The 11,362-nt window shown below is 40.6% G+C and overlaps 1 protein-coding gene across 4 annotated transcripts in view; it reads left to right on the forward strand.

The window, feature by feature from the left end:
• The window catches only part of bdnf (brain-derived neurotrophic factor), a 32,053-nt gene that overhangs the window by 17,167 nt on the left and 3,524 nt on the right, over positions 1-11,362 (forward strand). The window contains exon 1 of one of the 4 annotated variants that reach the window (XM_016463444.1): positions 5,507-5,536. The exons of the other annotated variants lie outside the window; for them this stretch is intronic. The gene's annotated coding sequence lies outside the window, so the exon portion shown is untranslated. Of the gene's footprint in view, positions 1-5,506; positions 5,537-11,362 lie in introns of those variants that run through there. 4 annotated transcript variants of the gene reach the window in all.

The raw sequence follows: 11,362 nt of genomic DNA on the forward strand, positions 1-11,362 counted from the left end.
TGGGGGATGGCACGACACACTTTGTATGTACGGAAGGTTTTTTATAGAACTTTCTGCAATGTACGTCATCGGATCAGTCCATAAATGGGGTTGTGTTATCTAGCTGAGAATCTCCCTCTCCGCCCCCCTCCCCTCCGCTCTCCGATCGCTGCAGAGTTAAGGGTGGGCGTCAATAACAAATCTGAGCTTGGTAGGTTTTAATTCAGACATCACATAATGCTATTGTGGCATTATATTTTACAGTTTAATCCGCGTTTCCTTCATCTTCGTTTGACTGACCGCCGCGGATGATAAGGGGATATTTATTTAAGAACTAAATATGAAAATTGTTTTGTTTACGGAGAGCGGCTTTCTTAATTAACTTTTATAGAGATGTACCGACTTATTGCGCCCTGCTTCACTCGCGGGAGGAATTTATTATAGGCCTACTGAATATGCAGTTCCTTTGGGAAATAAAAGCCTGTGCTCCTCACAATTGCGAAAAAGGAAAATGTCCGTTTTTTTATTTACCCCCCTTAAAAGTGTCTATTTTGCGCACAGCAATAGTCTCACAATTTAGCGATCAACAATAGTAATAACTATAAAAAATACCAATCATCATATTGAGATTAATCACAATTTTAATAAAGGCTAATTTCCTGGTGCCAAAATTATTTGAATGATACTTCCGACGCTTTTAGTGTGTGATACTATTTGGACAGTATAAGTCTTATATACTATAAATCAATCAGCATCTCCGATTGCGGGATATTCCGCGCAAGAAAACCACAAGAGGTTTGAGGAATTGGGGGCGCGCTCAAGCAGGAGCGTCACTTGCGGCGCTCGTTCTGCAAGAGGTCGTGTGATATTTCCACTTTATGGTGTAATTCCTCCACAACCTGCTTGTAAACGACGCTCGATATGTATGTTTTTACTGTAAGACTTTTGAAAAGAACCTTGCTATTTAGGGTGCTGTGACCCCATTGTGTTTGCGTAAACAAGGGTGTTTGTGTCTGTGAATGTGTATGGGATATATATTATTGACCTCCAGCATATATCTGCATCCTAATTCGAAGAGTTTGATGGGGTCTGTATGATGAGCTTTGCTACTTGTTTGCCACCCACCTGTGTGCTTTACTCACTTGATATAAAATGGAGTGACACTTGCCTCTCTGTATGTGAATAGCTACAGAGCAGCATTAGTGCTGGTGCCTGGCAACTAAGGCTCCGCCAAGGAATCCTCTAACTATTCGCCAACGTCAATGCTTGGGTATGTATATGCAGGACTTCTCTAACATGTTTGCAATTTGCCTCTGTGGATGTTGGTTAAGAATGTCATCCGGACTGTGTTTGTGTTTGAGGGTGACTTTGATAGGCTTGCTTAACGTTATTTCTAAGGGCTCTAACACAAGGTTGTTGAACAAAGCAAACTTTTTTTTTCCACATTTGAATGTTTAACATTTCTTAGAGGTCATTTAGACTGCAGTTTCGTTCCGACTGCGTTGTAGAACAGTGATTTTCATTCTTCGTGGACACTTGAGTTCTTAATTTCTCATCTTTGTTTGTAACAATGAATAAGTAAATCAATGCAGGTTTGAGCTTACAGTCGTCAGTCAGATCACTTTTAGTGCTATTTCAAATCTGAAGTGTACTATATGTTTATAGCGTTTCTTTTCACATGCATTTGTTTTTATAAGTCTACAGTATATTAACGTGTATATTTGAAATTAATATACAAACTAACACAAAAGACAAGCTACAACAGTGCATGACAAGAACTGTCTAGCTAATTATGTAAATATACTCACCCTTGACACATAAGGGTTTGTTGGGCAAGCAAAAGGCTAGATTACCAGAGGATGTGTGTACAAAGGGATAAAGTGCAGCAGAGGGCTTATACCCCACGGATACATTACCAGTGTAGCTGGTGTATGCTGCAAGGGATAGATTACAGTTGCGTGGATTGTATAGCTCATTGTGTCTATGTGCTAAAGTGGATATCTAAGTCCTATAATGTAGCTGCTATAAGTCAAGACTTTGAGATCTTTATCTTACACGACTGGCTGCTGTTGACCACCGTCGGCCCTTTATTGATAACAGGGACCTGTTGCATCTTGCTATTGGAGAGATGAGCACTGCGCAATTCTTCAGTGTAGAGTGGGTCTCAGATGAGACGGTGATGTGAGTCACACCAAGCACTGCCCAGACTCCCTTCCCTAAAGACAGCGAGCTGAAAAAACAGAGACAGACACCCAGGAATGGGCAAACTTAAGTTCCACTAAGTGACTCACTCATTTCAATGCAATGACAAAATGGAAAGATGGGACACTTGAGCGAGTGTACATACTCAAACGTACGCTCCACATTACAGACTAAACAACACTAAATCATTGACGTTGACTGAGTTTTTTAAAGTATACTCTGCATGATTTATGTTTCGTCATTCATATTTTTGTTTACAGCTGGCTTGTGTGGGAAATGTTTGTGAAGACTCAGATACACTCTTAAAAATAAAGGCGGAGTTTGCAGCAAAGTATGGGTTCCTCTAAGAACCTTTCATTAAAAACCATTTTTCTTGGTGTGAAGAACATTTTTCCACAATAAAAAACCTTTTGTGAAATGGAAAGTTTCCATGGATGTTAAACGGTTCTTCGTGGAACCATAGATGCCAATAAAGAACCTTTATTTTTAAGAGTGTATTTCAGCGTGCAATCTGGTGCCATGCTGACACCCATTTTGTGGTTTCTTTTTGTTTTTCATTGTAGCACTGATGGTCAGAAATGACATTGTTCACTTCCCTGTGCTCTGTGACAGTACTGTGATGTGTTTGATAAATGTTGTAAACTGACTTTATTGGCCTGTCACACTATGAACTGGTCTAGTTTTCTCATTTTCAAGTTTTCTAGCAGTGGCCCAAAGCTCTTTTTTCCCCCAAGAAACCATCACCTGTTTTTACAGCTAGTTTTGACACTCTAAAAGTTTGTTATCTTGCCCTGGAGTAGCGGAAAGTATTTCACCATTTCAGGTTTGTACAGGTCACAGATCTCCTCCAACATGTTCAGAGAGATGCTTCATTAAGTGTCACAAGGCAACTTCAAAATCCTATTTTGCCATTGTGTGGAAGACCTGTTCTGTCAGCTCCAGGATGGAATATGCTACGATGGGTCAAGACAGAACACAAGACAACAGATGGCGAGTTTTTGAGAAAGCTGAGGTGACGTCATTAGCGACCCGACCTATTGGATAGAGACACGGCCATCGCTTCTGACGCCGCTCCGACTCTCTCAACATTCAACACTTTGAACACGCCGATCCTGACGGTCAAGTTTCAGCAAATGTTTCAGATCTAATGTCCATACTGTATGTTTTGTCTTCATTTTGTAAATCCCTAAAGTTTCCGCAAAGTTGCAGCAAATGAAAGTCAAGGTCTTCCCACAGTTCATCTCTTGCTGTATTCTCATTAGTCCATATGTCCACTTTGTGGTTATCTTAGTTCTGTCTGTGGTGCTGGTGTCAACTTTGTGCTTGCTGTATGTGCAGTTCTGAATGAGATCCATGTTGTTTTTGTGCTCCTAATGAGAAGCAGAGTGATTTATTTATGGATTACCTAGCTGGAACAGCCTTAATGCACAGTGTGAGAGTGTGTGTGTGTGTGTGTGTGTGTGTGTGTGTGTGTGTGTGTGCGTGCACGCGCGCATTTTACCTCTCTTGGAGTCATGTCGCTCAGTAATTGCTGATGCAACTCTTTGTCATCCAGGGTTTGCCCTCTCCTCCTGTGAACCTATGGGATGAGTTATATTCAACTTGGCTTGTCCCTATAGGAGAGAGGAAGGGGCTGTACGCATGAGTATGTCAAAATGAGTTAAGGTGAAAGTGTATTCGTTAAAGTATGCAAGTTAAGTAGTGCAAAAAGAAGATGAGAAGGAGAGAAAGAAATAAAGAGAGAGGGAGTTAGTGTGTGTATGTGTGTGTGAGGAGGCAGGTGTTAGCATCCACTCCCATGCTGGGAACAGCTAGGTTTGAAACCGCTCCACCTCATTACCTTATGCAGAGAATAATCATCATCACTATACACCAAACTCATCAATATAAATCTTGCATTGGACAAGATCCAAAAGCAATTGGAGCTTTAGAGTCCTGGTGAAAGTATGGGGCTAATGATGTGGTGTATAGCATGGGGTGAAAGAACAAGGAGTAGTTCTCCTAATCTCCTCCTGGAAGGTCATGTGAAATACTGCATAGAATAAATAGTAAAGCTGGAGTCGAATAGCAAAATTATATCACTGCCCTATTAGTTTGAACATCTCTGACCATTTACCTTACAAATATCAAACAAACCACTCTCATTATTGGAGGAACATAACTGACACTGGAAGAACAATGAATAGTATTAAAAGCAATGAACCAACATCTGGCACATAAGCTCCTTTGGCAGACAGAGGGACTCGAGCTGACAATAGTTTAAAATATCACATACAGAGAGGGCCAGGGAATAATAGGTCCTTGATGTGGTGGGGCAAGGAGTGAGCTCTTTACTTTGAAGCTACCTTTGTGGAGTCACAATTGCAAATATCAATTTCAGCAGATGATCTATAGTCTTGTCACAAAAAGGTGTTTCATATTAACCTAACGGCTGTCCATTAGGAAGCTGTTGCAGCATTTGGTGGCAGCAAAGCCCATGAATTTAAAGTGGAACGAACTATGGAGATTTAGATGGCAAATGCAATAACTGAAACCCATAAATTATCTTTTGAATGGAGAACTGCGAATGTAATAACTTAAAACAATAAATTATTATTATTTTACCGATTGTACAAAAAAAGCTTTCTACATGAAACTAAACTAGATTTCAGGTGTTCACGTGTAGCTAACATTTCTCATGTCTAAATACAAATAGTCAACAAAAATTAAACAAAACTGAGTTCGCATTAGCTTAAGTGATTCACTTTGGTAAACAAGGAATCATATTTTATATATACCTTCATTGATAAACACGAAGCCCACACTGACTCAATGGTAATCAGTTGAAGGAGCACTTAAGAGAGAAGATGCGATGACTTAAGAAACGACGAATAGCCTATGGAAAAGCACACTCAGACTCAACACAACCAGGAATTAATAAGGTTTCTCTCATATGTTGCCCTTTTGCTCTCGGTAAACGCCATAATATCATACTTTCCGGTTATTCGTTAGGAATAAGCGTCTTACTCGGTTCGGTTGGCACTCGGTCGCGCTCGCGCTGGAGTCACATGTTGCAACGTCACGCAGTAGTTACTGTTGTCGCGAGGAATGAAGCCTTCATTTCAATCTGGGGAGCTCTCTCAATGCGTACTACACCGCGAGTGCTCACCATGCCATCCAACTGCTTCAACCCAACTCCAAAGGATCCGCTCAGTCATGGGAGTCCATTACCTCAACCATGCAATTTCCACCATCAATAATTTAATCTATTTGCTCAAAAGCTGAAGAGACAACTTGCAGCTGCTGCTTGGCGAAGAGCGGGCGAATATCGCAAAATAGTCTGCTGAATGGTCTCCTTTACGACTGGACAGTAAAGGTAGGTTTTTGCGCGGAATAGAGTGATTACAGCGGTTTTGTATTGACTGTCTGAAATGAGAAGGCGAGTTAAGAACCAAGTGTTGGATCATGCAGCGGTAACATGAAACGCTATCCTTGCGTTCATTAATAAGATACGGCGTTATTATGTTGGTTGAATTTCTGATAGGGGTCAGTAGGACCAAAAGTTGTTTTGGTTTATTATCCAGGACTATTAGCTGTTTATCCTTGCCGCTTTTATGTGTTCAGTTGTTTAATAGTTAGTTTGGTGATATTTGCTGCACTTGGGCATAAAGGACGTGTATATTTTATTGATATATAATTTTTACTCGTTGATGGCGTAAAAGTATTACCAAACGACATATAACAGTATATTTACTCATACGGACATATTGTTTATACAGTTTAAGCGAAAACTATGTGCGCGAACGTTCAGAGAATAAATGCGTTTCGTGAATTCAATGAGACTTGAAGAACATGAAACTTGAGATCATCGTTTAGCTTTACCGTGTAGAGTCTAGCCTTCCCCTGGAACAGATAAAGTCCCAAAGCGAAGATAGTTTTCCAATTAAAAAAAATAATAATTATAGTTCTGGGCTGCTTTTGGATGCAAAGTAGGCAAACGGCTTAAACTAAATCATACTACTAGTTTATTTTCTCAAAATCGCAATCGACTTTGTAGTAATGCGTACTGTTGTTTACAAAGCTGTTTATAGTGACCAGCAAGTCAAGATTATTATTATATCGTGTATATATATAGCCTATTATATTAAAGATAGGCTATAGCCTGTACAAAAAAAAATGTTTTGGAGGAAAAGCATGATGTAGGATGCAGCAAAGAAAACAAGCCTATTAATTCTTATTAATCTGCGTTCTCTATGTGTAAGCGTATGTTTATGTGTCAGAAAGAGATCTTTCTAATGGTCTATGCTTTTCTGCTTGCCTTCACTTCAAATGCGCTTTATGTAGGCTAGACGAATGCGCCATCTAGTGCCAAAATGTTGTAAAGCCTGTTAACGAGTTAAGGATGGATTGTGTGGATGGCGCTGGTTTAAGACAACCGTGTGTCTCAGACACCACTTTTCTAGTTTAGAAAATCTAATATGACGTTAAGTTCATACTAGGCATATTCCCGCACCATCGCGGCTTGAGCAGTTTTTTGATAGATGGTACCCGCAGGATGTTTGAAATTCCTTAGAAAGTTCCTGGAACAAACTCAATCTCTACTTACATATAGAGTGGTAAATCTTAGATGATATTTTCCTCGCGGATCCAGTTCGCCAATGCGTTGCCCTTTCTCCTGTTACGAGAAAAGACGACACTTATACATAAATTATTACAGCACTAATGTTTAATTTGTCTTCTGCCTTTCAGCAATAGAGACATTTGCAATCGCGAACAAGTGAGCTTCTTTTACAATGACTTACAGTGGAGTCGTCAATTTCGTAGGAATTTTTAAAGGATATTTAAAGTGCTCTGTTTATGATTGTTGTAAGGATCCTTTTCTGGGTGTAATCTGTCATTTTTCTTCTCACGCATCTACTAGTACGCCAAACGTCAATTATCTAAGAGACTAAGACTTTATAAAAGCGTTTATTATCATATACTTTGATTATGTTATCTGTAATGAAGTCACCGCCCGATACTGATCATACTTCGCGTGCGCAGCATACTGTTGTCATGGTTACCTCCGACCTCTGTTCCGTTCGTTATTTGACAACAGGTGAAAATACGCGATCCGATTAACTTAGAATCGAACTTTTATTAATGGTTTTGATAAAACCCTATTGAAACCCATATATAGCCTACTTGGGAAAATTACTTTTAAATAAGGCCTACCTCAATCAACCCCCGTCACATTGATGTGAACCACAGCATGTCTTAATCTAAACAGCTAGTAGCCTAGTGTTTTATAGATGTTTGTTTTATTTTCAGCAATATACTGATACAAATTGCTGTAATTTTGAGAGTTTGCATCAATTTATCTTTCAGAAAATGTGCAATTTCCTTAAATATAATGTAGATTTTTGCGTTAACTAGAGCTAAATCAAGCATTTCTGGGTGTTCATCACTCTTGTTGCTTTTGTACATCACATCTTTAACATCATTTATACAGTTTGGGTTAGACAAGGTGGAGGTCTTGAACTTCTTAAACAAGCACCGACTCGACCTCTTGAAAAACCTTGCATTTGAAAACATAGATTTCACCATAGATGAATAGAGAGTGTTATTTTGCAGTTGTCTCTTGTTGTGTTACCACTAATGCCAGATTGTAACTATTATGGATTCCACATTTTAATGTGTTCTCAAAGTCAGAATAATAATTAACAGCTGAGACACCTGTGTGAGCTTAGGTGATGCACGCTACAGTGTTCTTGTCATTGAGACAAATACACCAAAGCAATCTAAAATCTTTTCTCAGGCTACAAGCATTTTCCCTGACTTTTTTTTTTGTTATTTTCAAATATTTAATCATGCATTGTTAAATGTCTTTGTCCTTAAGGAGTGAATACCTTTTTAATTTTTTCTTTAGAGTGCTAAGACTAGCATCTGAAAAGTGTCTGTTACCACAATTCTTTTAAGTTGGAAAAGTCTTATACATCTGTAATGAGTGGTTTTGTTTCTTAATCCCCCTATGACATGGAGATTTAAGCAAATGCAGTTGTGGGGGAATCAAGATCATGCAGACCAATCTATCCTGTCCTACCTGCCCCTTTCCAAACAACTGAGCAGGTGCATGTGGTCTTTTTGCCAAAACCATAGAGCTGCCACTCATGCCCAATTAAAGTACAATCATGTTTTACAGTGAAAGGCGTTTGAACGTGCTCCTACCAAGCCCCGGCCATATGGATCAAATACAGCTGTGTGGGTGAAGTATTTCATCAAGCGTTCTGTACCTTACTTTGTAGATAGAGAGCTTGAAAGATCATTGAAGGCTGGATGGTTTGTCATGTGAGAGGTTTGACTGATGGAAACCTGGTTTGTTGTATATTCAATGCCTCATAATGAATCTGGCTTCAAAGGCCTAACAAATGGGACACAAAAAGCATGAATTAGCAGCTTTGTTTACCTAACAGTTGAACCGATTATTTTGGCATTAACCATGAAAGTCATCTTTTTTTATTTTGGACATTTAAACACACCTGAAACCGTGACTGGATTCTTTTTTGCGGCGGCTACAACCGCATTGCCACTCACGTTCTGTGACCCATCTAAAACACCTGTACTGCCTGTGTACACAAACATAACTCATGTTTGCACATCATACCATACGATGACAGGATATTGATATCGCATTATCATGCGCAGCTCAAACGCACGCATATTAAAAGCAGAACAAACATGTCCGTCAAGGTAATCTTGTCTTCCCTCGCTGCTTTGAATGAGACAGAAGGTCTCAGTTATTGGCAACTCAGTCCCAGAGCAATAAAGTGATTCATCGTCTAGATTACCGTTTAACAGGAAGTTGATTGAGAGCATAATCCATATTGATTCTCTTGATGGAAACAGGAAATAGCAGAGTTAGAAATAAAATTGTTTGTTGTTCCTGGTGAAAAGGGACCCCAGAGGAAAATAGAAAGCAATTGCGAGCTGATGAGTGGCACTGCCCCCTAGCACCACTCCTTCTAGCCCCACCGCCCTTTTCCTCTCATCTCCCTTTGAGACCAGAGAGACGTCATTAGGGTTGTTGTGCTCTTGGCCTCCACCCCCTGCCACACAACTACACACCGGTGCTCTAGTCTAATTAGGAGGGAAAGATACAATTTAGTCAGCGCTGTGCGCTAAAGTTCAGTAGTCAACCATAACTGACCTTCGCCCTTTTACATGACACCTCAAAGCCGTGTAGCTCTGTAATATATTTAAGGTTATGTATTACCGGTAGGATTTGGATGAGAGATGGCATTGGTACTCCACCTGCTGTCAGGTAGGGCAACAGAAGGGATTTGGGTGTCAGCATGACTGATGCTGGTATTTCATTCAGAAGCCTTTGCAATATATATAAATACTTCTCTCATTAGGGAGACGACAGATGTTTGCTAATTGGGATCATCCTGAAACTGGGGCGTTACTGGGCTGTGCTGCTCTGTGTGTGCGTAAACCTGCGCATTACGTTTGTCTTGAGAGCAGTAACGCTGACAATAATCCATCCGGCCTCAGAGGCGCGACACATCTGGAGGAATTTGTACCTTACTTTGTAGATAGAGAGCTTGAAAGATCATTGAAGGCTGGATGGTTTGTCATGTGAGAGGTTTGACTGATGGAAACCTGGTTTGTTGTATATTCAATGCCTCATAATGAATCTGGCTTCAAAGGCCTAACAAATGGGACACAAAAAGCATGAATTAGCAGCTTTGTTTACCTAACAGTTGAACCGATTATTTTGGCATTAACCATGAAAGTCATCTTTTTTTATTTTGGACATTTAAACACACCTGAAACCGTGACTGGATTCTTTTTTGCGGCGGCTACAACCGCATTGCCACTCACGTTCTGTGACCCATCTAAAACACCTGTACTGCCTGTGTACACAAACATAACTCATGTTTGCACATCATACCATACGATGACAGGATATTGATATCGCATTATTATGCGCAGCTCAAACGCACGCATATTAAAAGCAGAACAAACATGTCCGTCAAGGTAATCTTGTCTTCCCTCGCTGCTTTGAATGAGACAGAAGGTCTCAGTTATTGGCAACTCAGTCCCAGAGCAATAAAGTGATTCATCGTCTAGATTACCGTTTAACAGGAAGTTGATTGAGAGCATAATCCATATTGATTCTCTTGATGGAAACAGGAAATAGCAGAGTTAGAAATAAAATTGTTTGTTGTTCCTGGTGAAAAGGGACCCCAGAGGAAAATGGAAAGCAATTGCGAGCTGATGGGTGGCACTGCCCCCTAGCACCACTCCTTCTAGCCCCACCGCCCTTTTCCTCTCATCTCCCTTTGAGACCAGAGAGAGATGTCATCAGGGATGTTGTGCTCTCGGCCTCCACCCCCTGCCACACAACTACACACCGGTGCTCTAGTCTAATTAGGAGGGAAAGATACAATTTAGTCAGCGCTGTGCGCTAAAGTTCAGTAGTCAACCATAACTGACCTTCGCCCTTTTACATGACACCTCAAAGCCGTGTAGCTCTGTAATATATTTAAGGTTATGTATTACCGGTAGGATTTGGATGAGAGATGGCATTGGTACTCCACCTGCTGTCAGGTAGGGCAACAGAAGGGATTTGGGTGTCAGCATGACTGATGCTGGTATTTCATTCAGAAGCCTTTGCAATATATATAAATACTTCTCTCATTAGGGAGACGACAGATGTTTGCTAATTGGGATCATCCTGAAACTGGGGCGTTACTGGGCTGTGCTGCTCTGTGTGTGCGTAAACCTGCGCATTACGTTTGTCTTGAGAGCAGGAACGCTGACAATAATCCATCCGTCCTCACAGGCGCGACACATCTGGAGGAATGAAATAAGACAGAATCATTGAATAATCCTCAGGCAGGCACTTTAAATTCCTCGCTATATTCAGCAGAGGTAATTGCTGACAATGTAAGAAGCTTTTTCCATTACGGGGAAAGCTGACAGACTGAAGTATCTTTTCATGCCCGCAGAAGCAGCTTGTACACACATTTTGCGCGCTGCCTGATTTGATTAAGATTGATCTGTCCTCCACAGCTGTATCCTCAGCTCTGGGTTTTTCCATGCTTGTTTTTGACCATTTGAGAGGAGAGATTAAAGATGCTCCCACCTCATCTCCCTAGCCAAACACACACACACACACACACACACACACATACATTGGTGCTCACACACTCTCTCA

Source organism: Sinocyclocheilus anshuiensis, unplaced genomic scaffold (genome assembly GCF_001515605.1).
Source record: "Sinocyclocheilus anshuiensis isolate Anshui unplaced genomic scaffold, SAMN03320099.WGS_v1.1 scaffold816, whole genome shotgun sequence".
NCBI lineage: Eukaryota > Metazoa > Chordata > Actinopteri > Cypriniformes > Cyprinidae > Sinocyclocheilus > Sinocyclocheilus anshuiensis.